General features: G+C 54.3%; 1 protein-coding gene across 1 annotated transcript in view; it reads left to right on the top strand.

The window, feature by feature from the left end:
* The first annotated feature begins 227 nt into the window (after positions 1 to 227).
* The window catches only part of LOC144807477 (uncharacterized), a 106,649-nt gene continuing 90,378 nt past the window's right edge, over positions 228 to 16,498 (top strand). Inside the window, exon 1 of the mRNA XM_078673122.1 lies at positions 228 to 441. The gene's annotated coding sequence lies outside the window, so the exon portion shown is untranslated. The remainder of the gene's footprint in view (positions 442 to 16,498) is intronic.

The raw sequence follows: 16,498 nt of genomic DNA, 5'->3' as shown, positions 1-16,498 counted from the left end.
TTACAGGTGCCAATGCTTGTTTCCCATAACACCCATGTCTGTGTCTTTACAGGCACCATTGCTTGTTTCCCTGCTGGACTTGGAGGCGGCGGTTCCGTCAGCGGCCACCAGAGGGCGGTCCTCGTTTGTTGATGAATCCACTGAGCTGCCCATGGGATGAAAAGGAGAAGGGTTTCCTCTTCTGGGTCAGCGGCGGCAGAGGCAGCACCAGCAGCAGTGCAGACACCACTTCCTGTCTCTCCATTTCTGTGTCCAGCCTGCTGCAGAGGAGGAAGGAGCCCTTTCTGTCTGTGCAGCGACCTTCATCTTCAGACCCTCGCAGACCCCCCTCGGACCCCAGATCAGTCCCTGCCCCCTCAGACCCCATCTCTGCCCCCCCCCCCCTCTATCCCCACAGGAGGAGGAGAGCGCCTGGACACGTCTGCACAGGTCTCTGCTCAGGTAGGAGATTGTCAGCACCTTCTGCTGTGTTTGTAGAAATAGACTGAATAATCCTGGATCTGGGCGCTTCATTTTACAGCACCGTGAGAAATCTACACACTGCGCTGCATTTTACTGCACCATGAGGAATCTACACACTGCCCGGCATCTTACTGCACCATGAGAAATCTACACACTGCGCTGCATCTTACTGCACCATGAGGAATCTACACACTGCGCTGCATCTTACTGCACCATGAGGAATTTACACACTGCACTGCATCTTACAGCACTGAGGAATCTACACACTGCGCTGCATCTTACTGCACCATGAGGAATCTACACACTGCACTGCATCTTACTGCACCGTGAGGAATCTACACACTGCGCTGCATCTTACTGCACCATGAGGAATCTACACACTGCGCTGCATCTTACTGCACCATGAGGAATTTACACACTGCACTGCATCTTACAGCACTGAGGAATCTACACTCTGCGCTGCATCTTACTGCACCATGAGGAATCTACACACTGCACTGTATCTTACTGCACTGTGAGGAATCTACACACTGCGCTGCATCTTACTGCACCGTGAGGAATCTACACACTGCGCTGCATCTTACTGCACCGTGAGGAATCTACACACTGCGCTGCATCTTACTGCACTACGAGTAATCTACACACTGCACTGCATCTTACTGCACCATGAGTAATCTACACACTGCACTGCATCTTACTGCACCATGAGTAATCTACACACTGCATTGCATTTTACTGCACCATGAGTAATCTACACACTGCACTGCATCTTACTGCACCATGAGGAATCTACACACTGCGCTGCATCTTACTGCACCATGAGTAATCTACACACTGTGCTGCATCCTACTGCACCGTGAGGAATCTACACACTGCGCTGCATCTTACTGCACCATGAGGAATCTACACACTGCACTGCATCTTACTGCACCATGAGGAATCTACACATGAAATACGACCTGGGGGATGGTTACACGGACATGGTCGGCTTGCTATATCAACGACCCACCGTCCGAATACGCATAGGCAGACTCCTCTCAGATACTGTTCGAGTGCGGTGGGGCACCAGACAGGGTTGCCCCCTGGCCCCCCTGCTTTTTTCCATGGCTATGGAACCCCTGGCCACGATACTACGAACGCAAGGGGAGGAATGGGGAATCCCAATGGCGGACGGAATACATGCAGTCTCGCTCTATGCGGACGACCTCCTCCTGTATGTCAGGGATCTCGCCCTTCAGCTCGGACACGCCTGAGTGTGATGTCCGGATCGGTGGCGAGAAGCTCGACTGGTATCCCACCACGTTTAGGTATCTGGGGATCCACGTGTACAGGAATCCGTCGGACATCCTGGACGGGAATCTGACGAGAGCGATCTCCTCCATACGCGCACAGATAACCTTCTGGAAAACTCTGCCCTTGAATGTGCCTAGCCGTGTGGCGCTGGCTAAAATGATTGTTCTGCCACGACTCTTGTATTACTTTGCCAATATCCCGACTTACGTCCCTACCAGGGTGTTCCGTGAACTGGAGGTTCTACTTCGCGGCCTTATCTGGAAAGCAGGCAGTCCCCGTGTGGTGCTGGCGAAAATGTACATGACCACTGACTCTGGAGGCCTCGCGGTCCCCAACCTGGAATTATACTACCTGGCAGCGCAACTACAATGGGTGTCGGGATGGTTTTGTGGCAAGACGTTAGAGGACGCTGCCACGGACGTCACTACCTGGACCCAAGCACAGCTGTGCACATTGTTCCATCCCCTGACTAAGGCCCCCCGCCCTGCACAACTCCACCTAGCATTGGCACGCAAGTGCTTCCTGCGCTGCCTGAGACTTACCCGAGTGGCGACACCGTACGCCCCAACACTCCCTTTGCTGGGCACTCCCAGAGAAGACGACGTGATGATGGAAGCCATGTTGGAGAGATGGACACGGGCGGGTGTGGAAACCTTAGGAGACCTTTATACAGACGGCGCCTTGCTTACTTTTGCTGAACTCACTGCGACCACAGGCTTACCGGCTGGGCAGTTCTTACTGCATGCGTCGCTGATACGCACGCTGGCGGATGCCTGGGGGGACATGTCGGAGGAACCGCCGATGCACCACATAGTGCACTGGCTCACACAAGCCCTCTTGGTACATACACAGCCCTCCACCCTACAGCTGAAAGACAAATGGGCGGCGAACAGAGGGAGGGACTGGACGGACAAAGAATGGGCAATGGTGTTGAGCGGTCCGATCAATATCCCACACAACCCCCGCTTCAAGATCATACAGTTCTATATCTTGCACCGCGCCTACCTGTCGCGGGATAAGATCAACCGGTACTTCATGGTCACTGACGCTGCCTGCCAGAGATGCTCCCTAGTGGGAGCAGACTTCCTACACATGCTCTGGCTGTGCCCCAGCATCCAGTCCTACTGGGACACGATCATGACACTGCTAACGCAATGCACAGTCGTAAATTCACCGCATACATGGGTGGCCTGTATCCTGGGGCTCTATAAAAGGACCAAACTGAACAAGGTACCAACTAGGTTTTGGGACCTGGGACTCATAACAGCCAAACGCCTGCTCACCAAGCGCTGGAAGAACAGCGAACCTCCACACATACAACACTGGTATACTTCTTTTACTAACTGGGCGCGGGCGGAAGGCACCGTCCAATGCCGAGAGGAGACAGCGGGGCTCAGGAAGTTCCCCATCGCACAGCTTTGGGATGATACTCTGAAATCCTTCCAGCAAACAAACCTGGAACACGGTATCACTTAAACTAGGACCCTCTTTCGCCCCCTTCCCTATCTGCACAAGGCACATGCCACAGCATACGCAGTCCTCATGAAGCACCAATGCGTGGATGCACACTACACCGTGCCTACCGTTTCGCATGCCCACAGACGCTACCGCTTAGCTACATGCTACACACAGTTACGCTGTCTTTTCACCTCTCCTATTTCCTGACACAAGGAGACCCCACCCCACCCCACCCCACCCTACCACGCGCTTTAAACATAGCCGGCGACTGTGCCGCAACCAGATGATATTACTCTAGCGTCTATATTCTGGCCCTCCTCGCGGCTCCTCCGCGCTCCCCCCTCGCTCTCATCATGACTAGCCCTACCCTCAGTAGCAAAGCCCCCTCCTTATCTATATGCACACAGACATCCTAGACTGTTATTTGTCTTTCTCCCTATCTCTTCCCCCTGATTTGTTTCGCATTCTTGTTCATATATCGGTTATGTTTACAAAACCAGAGTCCTTTCTCCGTTGACTCGACTCCACAAAATTTGCGTATATGATATTGGTAACTACACTTCGTCTGGTATTCTATAGTTCCTTTGCACTACCATGACACACGGCGTGCTGCAAGTAGACTGCGGAGAATGACCGGGTACATGTTGCCCTGCACTGCGATGACAACCTATTACTACTACCATAGACACCTAACCCCCCTTGCAATCTCGTCAATATCGGGCGGCGACACACATACTAGGATACAAGGCACGCCGATAGCGGCTTCACCTGTCAGCTCACAATGTTGCCACTGTCCACGACTACTCTCCTATCTTCACATGTATCACTGTTGCTCTATGCGGTCACTGTGTCGCTGTATAAACTGCAATTGATGTATGGTTTCTGTAATGTTGCATCCACCGCCTCTTGCTGACACATGTAACACGCATGACTACCTATGATGCCGAGATGCCGGTAGCATATATTCAACCCAAAAACAGCGAAAAAACATGAAAACCATAGACCTGTAATTTATCTGATATGTAAACTATTTGATCAGTGCACGCTTTTCTCTATCACGCCGCCGGACCCCAGGGTTGTCGGCTGAACGGCTGTGTTCACCCACCATTGTTGAACAGAAACTGCACTCAACGCGGCAGGCCCCTTGAGGGTTGTAGGCTACTTGCTGTGTCACCTCAGAACTGTGCAATGAAGGTCTTATAAAAAATAAAAAATAAATTAAAAAATGAGGAATCTACACACTGCACTGCATCTTACTGCACCATGAGGAATCTACACACTGCGCTGCGTCTTACTGCACCATGAGGAATCTACACACTGCGCTGCATCCTACTGCACTGTGAGGAATCTACACACTGCGCTGCATCTTACTACAGTATGAGGAATATTCACACTGCGCTGCATCTTACTGCACTGTGAGGAATCTACACACTGCGCTGCATCTTACTGCACCGTGAGGAATGTACACACTGCGCTGCATCTTACTGCACCATGAGGAATCTACACACTGCACTGCATCTTACTGCACCGTGAGGAATCTACACACTGCGCTGCATCTTTCTGCACCGTGAGGAATCTACACACTGCGCTGCATCTTACTGCACTGTGAGGCATCTACACACTCCAATGCAATCCAATCCAATCAGAAATTTGTATAGCGCGCTACTCACCCAGAGGGTCTCAAGGCGCTTAAGGGGGAGGGGATCGCTATTGATCGAACAGCCAGGTTTTGAGTTGTTTTCTAAAGGAGAGGTGGTCCTGGGTAAGACGGAGGTGGGTGGGGAGGGAGTTCCAGGTCTTCGCCGCCAGGTAGGAGAAGGATCTTTCTCCCATGGGGGCTCTTCGGATGCGTGGAATCGTGGCGAGGGCTTGATTGGATGATCGCAGTTGGGAGTGTAAAAGGTTAGGCGATTGTTGAGGTATTTGGGTCCTAGGTCGTGGAGGGCCTTGTGTGCGTGGGTGAGGAGACGGAAAGTGATTTTCTTGCTGACGGGGAGCCAGTGAAGGTCTCTTAGGTGTTCGGCTATGTGGCTTTGTCGAGGTATGTCCAGGATGAGTCGAGCGGAGGCGTTCTGGATGCGTTGAAGTCTTTTCTGCAGTTTGGCTGTGGTTCCGGTGTAGAGGGTGTTACCGTAGTCCAGTCGGCTGGTGACAAGTGCTTGGGTGACCGTCTTCCTTGTTTCAATGGGGATCCATCTGAAGATCTTTCGGAGCATTCGTAGGATGTTAAAACATGATGATGAGATGGCGTTGACTTGTCTGGTCATCGAGAGGGAGGAGTCTAGGATGAAGCCCAGGTTGCGAGCATAGTCTGTTGGTTTGGGTGCGCTGCCAAGGGCCGGGGGCCACCAGGAGTCGTCCCAGGCAGAGGGGGATGATCCTAGGATGAGGACTTCTGTCTTGTCTGAGTTCAGTTTTAGGCGGCTGTTCTTTATCCACTCGGCTACTTCTTTCATCCCTTTGTGTAGGTTGGTTCTGGCGGTGGTTGGGTCTTTGGTGAGGGAGAGGATTAGCTGAGTGTCGTCCACGTAGGAGATGATGTTTAGGTTGTGTTGGTGTGCGATGGATGCGAGGGGGCTAATGTAGGCGTTGAAGACGGTGGGCTGAGTGATGATCCTTGTGGTACGCCGCAGATGACTTCGGTGGCCTCTGATCTGAAAGGGGGGAGGCGGACTCTCTGGATTCTTCCGGCTAGGAACGAGATGATCCAATCCAATGCTTTATCTTGTATCCCGACGTTTCTGAGGCGTTGTACTAGGGTGCGGTGGCAAACCGTGTAGAACGCTGCGGAGAGGTCCAGGAGGATGAGGGCCGCTGTTTCCCCGTTGTCGAGTAGGGTTCGGATGTCGTCTGTGGCTGCGATGAGGGCGGTCTCGGTGCTGTGGTTGGCTCGGAAGCTGGACTGTGAAGGGTCGAGGGAACCGTTAGACTCAAAGAAGGCGGCGAGCTGCTTGTTGACGGTCTTCTCTATGACTTTGGCGGGGAATGGGAGGAGCGAGATGGGGCGGTAGTTCTTAAGTTCGGTGGGGTCTGCTGAAGGTTTCTTCAGAAGGGCACTGAGTTCGGCATGCTTCCAGCTCACCGGGAAGGTCGCGGTGTTGAAGGAGCAGTTGATAATGTCCCGGAGTTGGGGTGCGATGGCGGAGTCTGCCTTGTTGAAGATGTGATGGGGGCATGGGTCGGTAGGCGATCCGGAGTGGATGGAGTTCATCATGCGGATGGTGTCTTCGGTGCTGATCGGGGTCCAGGCGCGGAGGGTGGCGGTGGGGGGTTTCGGTTCAGTGGTAGGGGCAGTGGTCTGGTCGCCGAAGCTGTTGTGTATGTCTGCGATCTTGCTGTGAAAGAAGGAGGCGAGAGAGTCGCAGAGGTCTTGAGAGGGAGTGATGTCGTTGTTGCCGGTGCTGGGATTGGTGAGCTCTTTGATGATGCTGAAGAGTTCCTTGCTGTTGTGGGCATTGTTGTCTAGTCGATCCTTAAATGCTGACTTCTTGGTGGTGCGGATCAGCTAGTGGTGTTTGCGGGTGGCGTTCTTGAGGGCGGTCATGTTGTCTGTGGTTGGGTTTCTTCGCCAGACTTTCTCGAGGGTGCGGCAGTTCTTTTTGGAGTTCTTGAGGTCGTCGTTGAACCAAGAGGTTTTTTTGCTTCCTGGCTTGTTGGGATTGTTTTTCAGGGGTGCTGGGTCATCAGCACAGTGGGTGATCCACTGTGCGAGATTGATGGCTGCTTCATTTGGGTCCGTTGATCTGGCGGGAGCGTTTTGATTCAGTGAAGTGGTGAGCTGGTCGGCAGTAATTTTGTTCCAGTTTCTGAGGGGGACCTGTTGCGGGAAATGGTGAGTTGCGTTCTTTCTGAAGCTGAAGTGGACGCAGATGTGGTCTGTCCAGTGGAGTCCTGTGGAGTGGCTGAAGGAGATGTGCTTGCTGGAGGAGAAGATTGGGTCGAGCGTGTGTCCGGCGTAGTGGGTGGGGGTGTTCACCAGTTGTTTGAGTCCGAGATTGGCGAGGTTGTCCAGCAGGGTGGTGGTGTTGTTGTCGTTGTAATTCTCCAGGTGGAAGTTGAGGTCCCCTATGAGAATGTAGTCAACGGAGGGGAGGGCGTGTGGGCTGACAAAGTCAGTGATGTCTTCGCTGAATTGTGTGCGGGGTCCTGGGTGTCTGTAAATGAGGGTGCCTCTCAGTGTGGTCTTGGGGTCGGTGTGTATCTGGAAGTGAAGGTGTTCGGTGGCTGTGAGGGTGTCGTCGGAATTGGTCGAGATGCGGATGGTGTTCTTGTGGACGATTGCGATGCCTCCTCCTGTTTGGTTGATGCGGTCCCTTCGGATGATCTTGTATCCGTCTGGGATGGCTATGGCGATGTCGGGCGCTGACGAGCCGTTCATCCAGGTTTCCGTGAGAAAGGCGACGTCCGGAGTTATGGTGTCGAGTAGGTTCCATAGTTCAATGGGGTGTCTGTGGACCGAACGGCTGTTGAGCAGGATGCACTTCAGGTGGTTGTTGTTGGAGCTCTGTTTGGCATGTGCGGTTGTAGTGTGGGTCCTGATGCAGCAGAACTTGCAGGCTTGGCAGGTGAAGGGTCCATGGGTGCGTCCTGGGGTGCCTCGGTATCAATCGGAGAGTCGGCCGGTGTTGATTGCAGTGAGGGTTGCGGCGTCGTATGTTTTGCAGGAGGGATGGCCTCTGCGGGAGCCAGGGGGTCTAGCGGTGGGCGCGTTCCAGGCACGGACGGGCGCAGACGGGCTCACCTTTGGCGCGCATAGGGCACGCCCACTGCCCGTTTGCCACTCTATCGTAAGTGGAGAGTGGAGGGGGGCGGAGCGAGGGAGGAGCAGCTGGGAGGCGGGAGCGGGGTGGCGAGGTCCGGGGATGCTGGAGGGAACGGGGGCCGCGGGGGAGCAGCGGCAGGGAGCGGGGAGGGTTAAGAAGCCCAACAAATGGCACCAAAACAATGCAGGCGAGATCGGGGGCACAATCTGGCACAAATACAGGTTAATAAACAATATCGATACGATACCAGGCACAATTGCAGGCGAGAACGGGGGCACAAGTAAGGCACACCAAGGAGCGAGTGGAGCGACCGGTTCTGACCAGGTCAGGATGGTCACAGCTCTTCACCTCGTGGGACTTCCCTTATGTTTACCAGTGGGAGGGAGGAGCAGCTGGGAGGCGGCAGCGGGGTGGCGAAGTCCGGGGATGCTGGAAGGAACGGGGGTGGGGCCGCGGGGGGAGCAGCGGCAGGGAGCGTGGAGGGTTAAGAAGCACAACAAATGGCACCAAAACAATGGAGGCGAGATCGGGGGCACAATTTGGCACAAATACAGGTTAATAAACAATATCGATACGATACCAGGCACAATTGCAGGCGAGAACGGGGGCACAAGTAAGGCACACCAAGGAGCGAGTGGAGCGACCGGTTCTGACCTGGTCAGGACGGTCACAGCTCTTTACCTCGCGGGACTTCCCTTATGTTTACCAGTGGGAGGGAGGAGCAGCAGGAAGGCGGGAGCGGGGTGGCGAGGTCCGGGGATGCTGGAGGGAACGGGGGTGGGGCCGCGGGGGAGCAGCGGCAGGGAGCGGGGAGGGTTAAGAAGCACAACAAATGGCACCAAAACAATGCAGGCGAGATCGGGGGCACAATCTTGCACAAATACAGGTTAATAAACAATATCGATACGATACCAGGCACAATTGCAGGCGAGATCGGGGCACAAGTAAGGCACACCAAGGAGCGAGTGGAGCGACCGGTTCTGACCAGGTCAGGACGGTCACAGCTCTTCACCTCGCGGGACTTCCCTTATGTTTACCAGTGGGAGGGAGGAGCAGCTGGGAGGCGGGAGCGGGGTGGCGAAGTCCGGGGATGCTGGAGGGAACGGGGGTGGGGCCGCGGGGGAGCAGCGGCAGGGAGCGGGGAGGGTTAAGAAGCACAACAAATGGCACCAAAACAATGCAGGCGAGATCGGGGGCACAATCTGGCACAAATACAGGTTAATAAACAATATCGATACGATACCAGGCACAATTGCAGGCGAGATCGGGGGCACAAGTAAGGCACACCAAGGAGCGAGTGGAGCGACCGGTTCTGACCAGGTCAGGACGGTCACAGCTCTTCACCTCGCGGGACTTCCCTTATGTTTACCAGTGGGAGGGAGGAGCAGCTGGGAGGCGGGAGCGGGGTGGCGAAGTCCGGGGATGCTGGAAGGAACGGGGGTGGGGCCGCGGGGGGAGCAGCGGCAGGGAGCGTGGAGGGTTAAGAAGCACAACAAATGGCACCAAAACAATGGAGGCGAGATCGGGGGCACAATCTGGCACAAATACAGGTTAATAAACAATATCGATACGATACCAGGCACAATTGCAGGCGAGAACGGGGGCACAAGTAAGGCACACCAAGGAGCGAGTGGAGCGACCGGTTCTGACCTGGTCAGGACGGTCACAGCTCTTTACCTCGCGGGACTTCCCTTATGTTTACCAGTGGGAGGGAGGAGCAGCTGGAAGGCGGGAGCGGGGTGGCGAGGTCCGGGGATGCTGGAGGGAACGGGGGTGGGGCCGCGGGGGAGCAGCAGCAGGGAGCGGGGAGGGTTAAGAAGCACAACAAATGGCACCAAAACAATGCAAGCAAGATCGGGGGCACAATCTTGCACAAATACAGGTTAATAAACAATATCGATACGATACCAGGCACAATTGCAGGCGAGATCGGGGCACAAGTAAGGCACACCAAGGAGCGAGTGGAGCGACCGGTTCTGACCAGGTCAGGACGGTCACAGCTCTTCACCTCGCGGGACTTCCCTTATGTTTACCAGTGGGAGGGAGGAGCAGCTGGGAGGCGGGAGCGGGGTGGCGAAGTCCGAGGATGCTGGAGGGAACGGGGGTGGGGCCGCGGGGGAGCAGCGGCAGGGAGCGGGGAGGGTTAAGAAGCACAACAAATGGCACCAAAACAATGCAGGCGAGATCGGGGGCACAATCTGGCACAAATACAGGTTAATAAACAATATCGATACGATACCAGGCACAATTGCAGGCGAGATCGGGGGCACAAGTAAGGCACACCAAGGAGCGAGTGGAGCGACCGGTTCTGACCAGATCAGGACGGTCACAGCTCTTCACCTCGCGGGACTTCCCTTATGTTTACCAGTGGGAGGGAGGAGCAGCTGGCAGGCGGGAGCGGGGTGGCGAGGTCCGGGGATGCTGGAGGGAACGAGGGTGGGGCCGCGGGGGAGCAGCGGCAGGGAGCGGGGAGGGTTAAGAAGCTCAACAAATGGCACCAAAACAATGCAGGCGAGATCGGGGGCACAATCTGGCACAAATACAGGTTAATAAACAATATCGATACGATACCAGGCACAATTGCAGGCGAGATCGGGGGCACAAGTAAGGCACACCAAGGAGCGAGTGGAGCGACCTGTTCTGACCAGGTCAGGACGGTCACAGCTCTTCACCTCGCGGGACTTCCCTTATGTTTACCAGTGGGAGGGAGGAGCAGCTGGGAGGCGGGAACGGGGTGGCGAGGTCCGGGGATGCTGGAGGGAACGGGGGTGGGGCCGCGAGGGAGCAGCGGCAGGGAGCGGGGAGGGTTAAGAAGCACAACAAATGGCACCAAAACAATGCAGGCGAGATCGGGGGCACAATTTGGCACAAATACAGGTTAATAAACAATATCGATACGATACCAGGCACAATTGCAGGCGAGATCGGGGGCACAAGTAAGGCACACCAATGAGCGAGTGGAGCGACCGGTTCGGACCAGGTCAGGACGGTCACTATGCTGCATCTTACTGCACTGTGAGGAATCTACACACTGCACTGCACCTTACTGCACCATGAGGAATCTACACACTGCACTGCATCTTAATGCACCATGAGGAATCTACACACTGCACTGCATCTTACTGCACCATGAGGAATCTACACACTGCACTGCATCTTACTGCACTATGAGAAACCTGTCACACTGCACTGCATCTTACTGCACCATGAGAAACCTGTCACACTGCACTGCATCTTACTGCACTATGAGAAACCTGTCACACTGCACTGCATCTTACTGCACCATGAGGAATCTACACACTGCGCTGCATCTCACTGCACCATGAGGAATCTACACACTGCGCTGCATCTTACTGCACTGTGAGGAATCTACACACTGCGCTGAATCTTACTGCACTGTGAGGAATCTACACACTGCATTGCACCTTACTGCACCATGAGGAATCTACACACTGCGCTGCATCTTACTGGACCATGAGGAATCTACACACTGCACTGCACCTTACTGCACCATGAGGAATCTACACACCGCACTGCATCTTACTGCACCATGAGGAATCTACACACTGCACTGCATCTTACTGCACCATGGGGAATCTACACACTGCGCTGCATCTTACTGCACTATGAGAAACCTGTCACACTGCACTGCATCTTACTGCACCATGAGGAATCTACACACTGCACTGCATCTTACTGCACCATGAGGAATCTACACACTGCGCTGCATCTTACTGCACCATGAGGAATCCACACACTGCGCAGCATCTTACTGCACCATGAGGAATCTACACACAGCACTGCATCTTACTGCACTGTGAGTAATCTTTGCACACTCTTTGCTCGGCTGTCCCTGTTAATTTGTTGACTTGCACAACCCTATCCCTATGTCTGAAGCATGTCCCGCAGTCAGTTGAGTGTCAGTGCTACCCTGCTACCCCGTGCCACTTCACTCCCTTTGCCAATGTTTCCATCTCTCAGACTTGGCAGGAGCTTCAGTCACTGCAATAGTTTCCTGTGGCATAGGTTGGCTTGTGGCATTATCTGCTGCAGAGATTGTGTGTGTGTGGGCACAGACCTTGGGTCTGGCAGGGTGCAGGCTTGTCAAGCAGTGGAACATACGTGCCTGTGTTTTTAATGTACCTCTGCAGGAGGAGGTGTGTCTGCAGGGTTGGTGTGTGTACCTGAGTCTAGGGTAGGGTTGTCTTTGTAGGCTTTGTATGTAACTTTATGAGGCGTGTCTGCAGTGTGTCTCTTTGCAGGGTATCTGTCTTGGCAGATGTTGGTGGGGCTGTCAGTCACTCTTCTTGGCCTCTCTTCTCTATACACATATCTTTAGGATCACTGGCTGAAAATACGGTCTGCTCAGTGCAGAATAGTCGGGTACTACTGGGCACACAGCAGACGTCTGAGCAACATCACATGTGAAGTTCTACTTCTTCTCCATAGTTTGAAGAATTAGCCGGGTCTGAGTGAGACTTCAGCTCCACCTCCAAATGGGTGAGTGACCGAAGCACCCAGGATCACGTGTGTGACAATGCTACAGAGGGTTGCTGCACTCTCCCATCACGCGTCGATGAGGAGTGTACTATGATACAGGAGTCATCCAGGTGGCTACTTCATCATGTAGGTGGTGCACTTGTTCCTTGTGTTGTGGGTTTTGTCCAAGAGGGACAGTATGCATTGTGTGTTGTCATTGTTGGAGAGGATGTTGATGTAGTGGGCACAGATGACGTTGGCCAGTGGGTTGAACCTTGAGGTGCTCCGCAGATGAGATTTTCGGTTTCCAAAGAGTTTGGCGTCAGGTTGACTGTCTGAGTTACTTTTGTCAGGAAGGAGCAAATCTGTCGCTGGCAGGTCCTTAAATCCCGATCTTGTGAAGGCGCCCTGCGGCATCAGGATGAACTGTGGGCACCCTCGGATGGAGTACCAGCCCTCTCCCTCTTGCCTCCCTCATGGATTGGAGTTTGGTGGCCCCCTGTGCCCTCCTCTGACGACTCTGGAGGGTGGCAACGGCATGCCTCCTGCGTGACTGTGGTGGTGTTGGTGTTGGTGATCGTCCCAATTGGGACTGGGTATGAGGGGATGGCGGCGTTCCCTGGCGCTGTGGTGATGCCTGTGGTTGTGGATTTGGTGGCTGTGATTGCGCCGAGCTTGTGGTCCCTGCAGGCATGCTTTCCTCCTCATGTTGCCTCTCCTCTGGCCTGGCTGTCTTTGCTCTGTACCCTCTGCAGCACTGCGAGATGTCTCGCCTCTAATGACACAAATGTAGATATACTCACTGCTCTGTCTGCATTTGAATTACTTTAAACATCATGCCTACAGATCACAGTGGTTGTCCTGACATAGCCAATTACTTTAAAAAGCTATTGTGTTTGCTAGCCTGACTGTTCTCTACATAAGTTCACTCTGACAACTTCCCCCATAATGCATAGCAGGTAATGAGTAAGACATGGAGTGGAGTGGGAGCCCCTATGCCACTATGGGGATTGGGGTTGGGGAGGGGGTAGCACGGCATGCTTCTTACCTTGTTTCCTTGCTGCTCTGGCAGAGCTGTCTGCGTCTCCCACGCCACTCACACTCTCCGGCTGGATGGTGGACTCCACCATCAGTTCCAGTGGTGTTGGTGCTGGTGCTCGTTTCTTTCCTCCACCTGTTTTGGCAGCCTGCCTCTGCCTCTCTGCCATCCTTGCTTTTGCTGTCTTCCTGACGTCCTCAATGGTACGCTGGGTCACACCTATGGCATTTATTTTGTCCCGAATGCCACTCTAGATTTGCCTCTTCTGTGATTCGAGTGGGCTGGGTATGCTCAGACGTGAGTCCCAGGCTCTCCACACCACTGGAGTCAAGCTATCCAGGCTGATGAAGGCTGATAGCCAGAAACCGGTCCTTGGATGCTTGATTCCGGTCTGGGAAAGACATGGCTTGGTAGTTCGGACTGGACTGTTCCCATGAGGCACAGGGTCAGAGCTGATTTGCATATAGCCAGTGTCTAACCCAGGGTGGTGTGGAGTGCAAAAAAACGATGGATTTAGGCCCAGGTCTTTGTACTGGGGTGAATGTATGACATTGTTCTACATTCTGTCCATCAACTGTGTTTTTTGCAATTTTCACCCCGAGTGGGCTGGGTATGCTCAGACGTGAGTCCCAGGCTCTCCACACCACTGGAGTCAAGCTATCTAGGCTGATGAAGGCTGATAGCCAGAAACCGGTCCTTGGTTGCTTGATTCCGGTATGGGAAAGACATGGCTTGGTAGTTCGGACTGGACTGTTCCCATGAGGCACAGGGTCAGAGCTGATTTGCATATAGCCAGTGTCTAACCCAGGGTGGTTTGGAGTGCAAAAAAACAATGGATTTAGGCCCATAATCCTTGTACTGGGGTGAATGTATGACATTGTTCTACATTCTGTCCATCAACTGTGTTTTTTGCAATCTTCTGTGATTCGGGCACCTGGTGGGACTGCGGTCCAAAAAGCCTGTGATGGTCCTGGCTGACATTCTTAGTTTTCTTGTTTGTAGCTGTGAGGCTCTGTGGCTTCTGGCTCCTCAGCTCACCTGACTGCCTGCCTCACAGTGAGCTCCAGGTCCTGTGCAGCTGCCTGGGTGTGGCCACTTCCTGTTTGGGAGGTGATTGGGGGTGCCGCTCGCCAGTCGATTTCTACTTGCCAGAAACCAAACAACCCTTGAATTGGTAATTTCAGCCTGGGAGCCCATGAGCTCGGCTGTTTGTCCACTTGGGAGACGCTGAGGGGAGAACCTGTGTGCCGACGCCGGGAGCGGGACTGCGAGGACCAGAGGTGCTTGAGCCTGGAGACCGCGTGCACCTGGTGCCTCTTCCCGCCCCCTCCTTCCCGAGTGCTTATCACGACTCGCGGCCCCCGCTCCGCGGGAGCCGCTCGCCAGTCGATTTCTACTTGCCAGAAACCAAACAACCCTTGAATTGGTAATTTCAGCCTGGGAGCCCGTGAGCTCGGCTGTTTGTCCACTTGGGAGACCCTGAGGGGAGAACCTGTGTGCCGACGCCGGGAGCGGGACTGCGAGGACCAGAGGTGCTTGCGCCTGGAGACCACGCGCACCTGGTGCCTCTTCCCGCCCCCTCCTTCCCGAGTGCTTATCACGACTCGTGGCCCCCGCTCCGCGGGAGCCGCTCGCCAGTCGATTTCTACTTGCCAGAAACCAAACAACCCTTGAATTGGTAATTTCAGCCTGGGAGCCCGTGAGCTCGGCTGTTTGTCCACTTGGGAGACGCTGAGGGGAGAACCTGTGTGCCGACGCCGGGAGCGGGACTGCGAGGACCAGAGGTGCTTGCGCCTGGAGACCGCGCGCACCTGGTGCCTCTTCCCGCCCCCTCCTTCCCGAGTGCTTATCACGACTCGCGGCCCCCGCTCCGCGGGAGCCGCTCGCCAGTCGATTTCTACTTGCCAGAAACCAAACAACCCTTGAATTGGTAATTTCAGCCTGGGAGCCCGTGAGCTCGGCTGTTTGTCCACTTGGGAGATGCTGAGGGGAGAACCTGTGTGCCGACGCCGGGAGCGGGACTGCGAGGACCAGAGGTGCTTGCGCCTGGAGACCGCGCGCACCTGGTGCCTCTTCCCGCCCCCTCCTCCTATTTAGGTCAGCCTCCTGACGCGAACGCGGGACGCGCGCGGACGGAGGTGCGGGCGAAGACCGGGCAAAGAGCGGGCCCTCTGAGGCCATCAGAGACCGAGTGGGGCCGGGCAGGGCCGCCTCCCTTTCCCTTGTGATTAGTGCTCCTTCTGGATTCCCTCATGGCTGAGACTTTGGCGCACCCTTCTGCTGATAAGGTAGCGAGTACTATTAATGGTCCCCTTGATAACTATTTTATTAAACATGTAACTGATATTGATAGGGAAAAAAGTCTAGCAGAGCGTAGGGCAGAGCGTCGCCGTTCTGTTGAAAGCGTGAAGAACAAAGCCTCTGCCGACCTTCTCCTGGAGACTTCCATTCTTACTATCAGTTGTACCCCAACTACTGACGACCCTCCTATTCTGGAAAGCTTTCCACTCCTGCTGAGAGACTATACGCCAACACCTTTGAGTCAGGTATTCGAGTCAGTAAATCCCAGCAATCCTCCTATTCCCTTATCCCCTGATGCAGTGTTATCTACCAGAACTTCAGTTCAGGCCAAACATGTTCAAACTAAATCAAGGAAACATGTGGAGGTAACCATCCATCGTCCACCACCTGCTAAGAGAAGACGGAAGGGGGGGGATATGATCAAACCAAAGATCAACCACGCGGACTTTGGAAAAACTTCCAAGCGAACCATCAGGTCGGACCCGGCTCCAGTGGCAATTGATGTCGACCCTCCCAAACCGGATACTCCAAATTCTTGGGCACAAGTACAACTACCAATTAGTGCAAATGGCACAAATTACATTCCTCCCGATCCCTCTATAATCCCTGACCTAAAATCTGCCTCCCTGGACAGTATGGAACATCTTATTAGGTTGTTTATTCTACCGATTATAGAGAGGCTGAGGAGGGTTGAGCAAAAGCT

The sequence above is a fragment of the Lissotriton helveticus genome, chromosome 1_2 (genome assembly GCF_964261635.1).
Source record: "Lissotriton helveticus chromosome 1_2, aLisHel1.1, whole genome shotgun sequence".
NCBI classification, from domain to species: Eukaryota; Metazoa; Chordata; class Amphibia; order Caudata; family Salamandridae; genus Lissotriton; species Lissotriton helveticus.
This window is presented reverse-complemented; position numbering and strand designations above follow the sequence as displayed.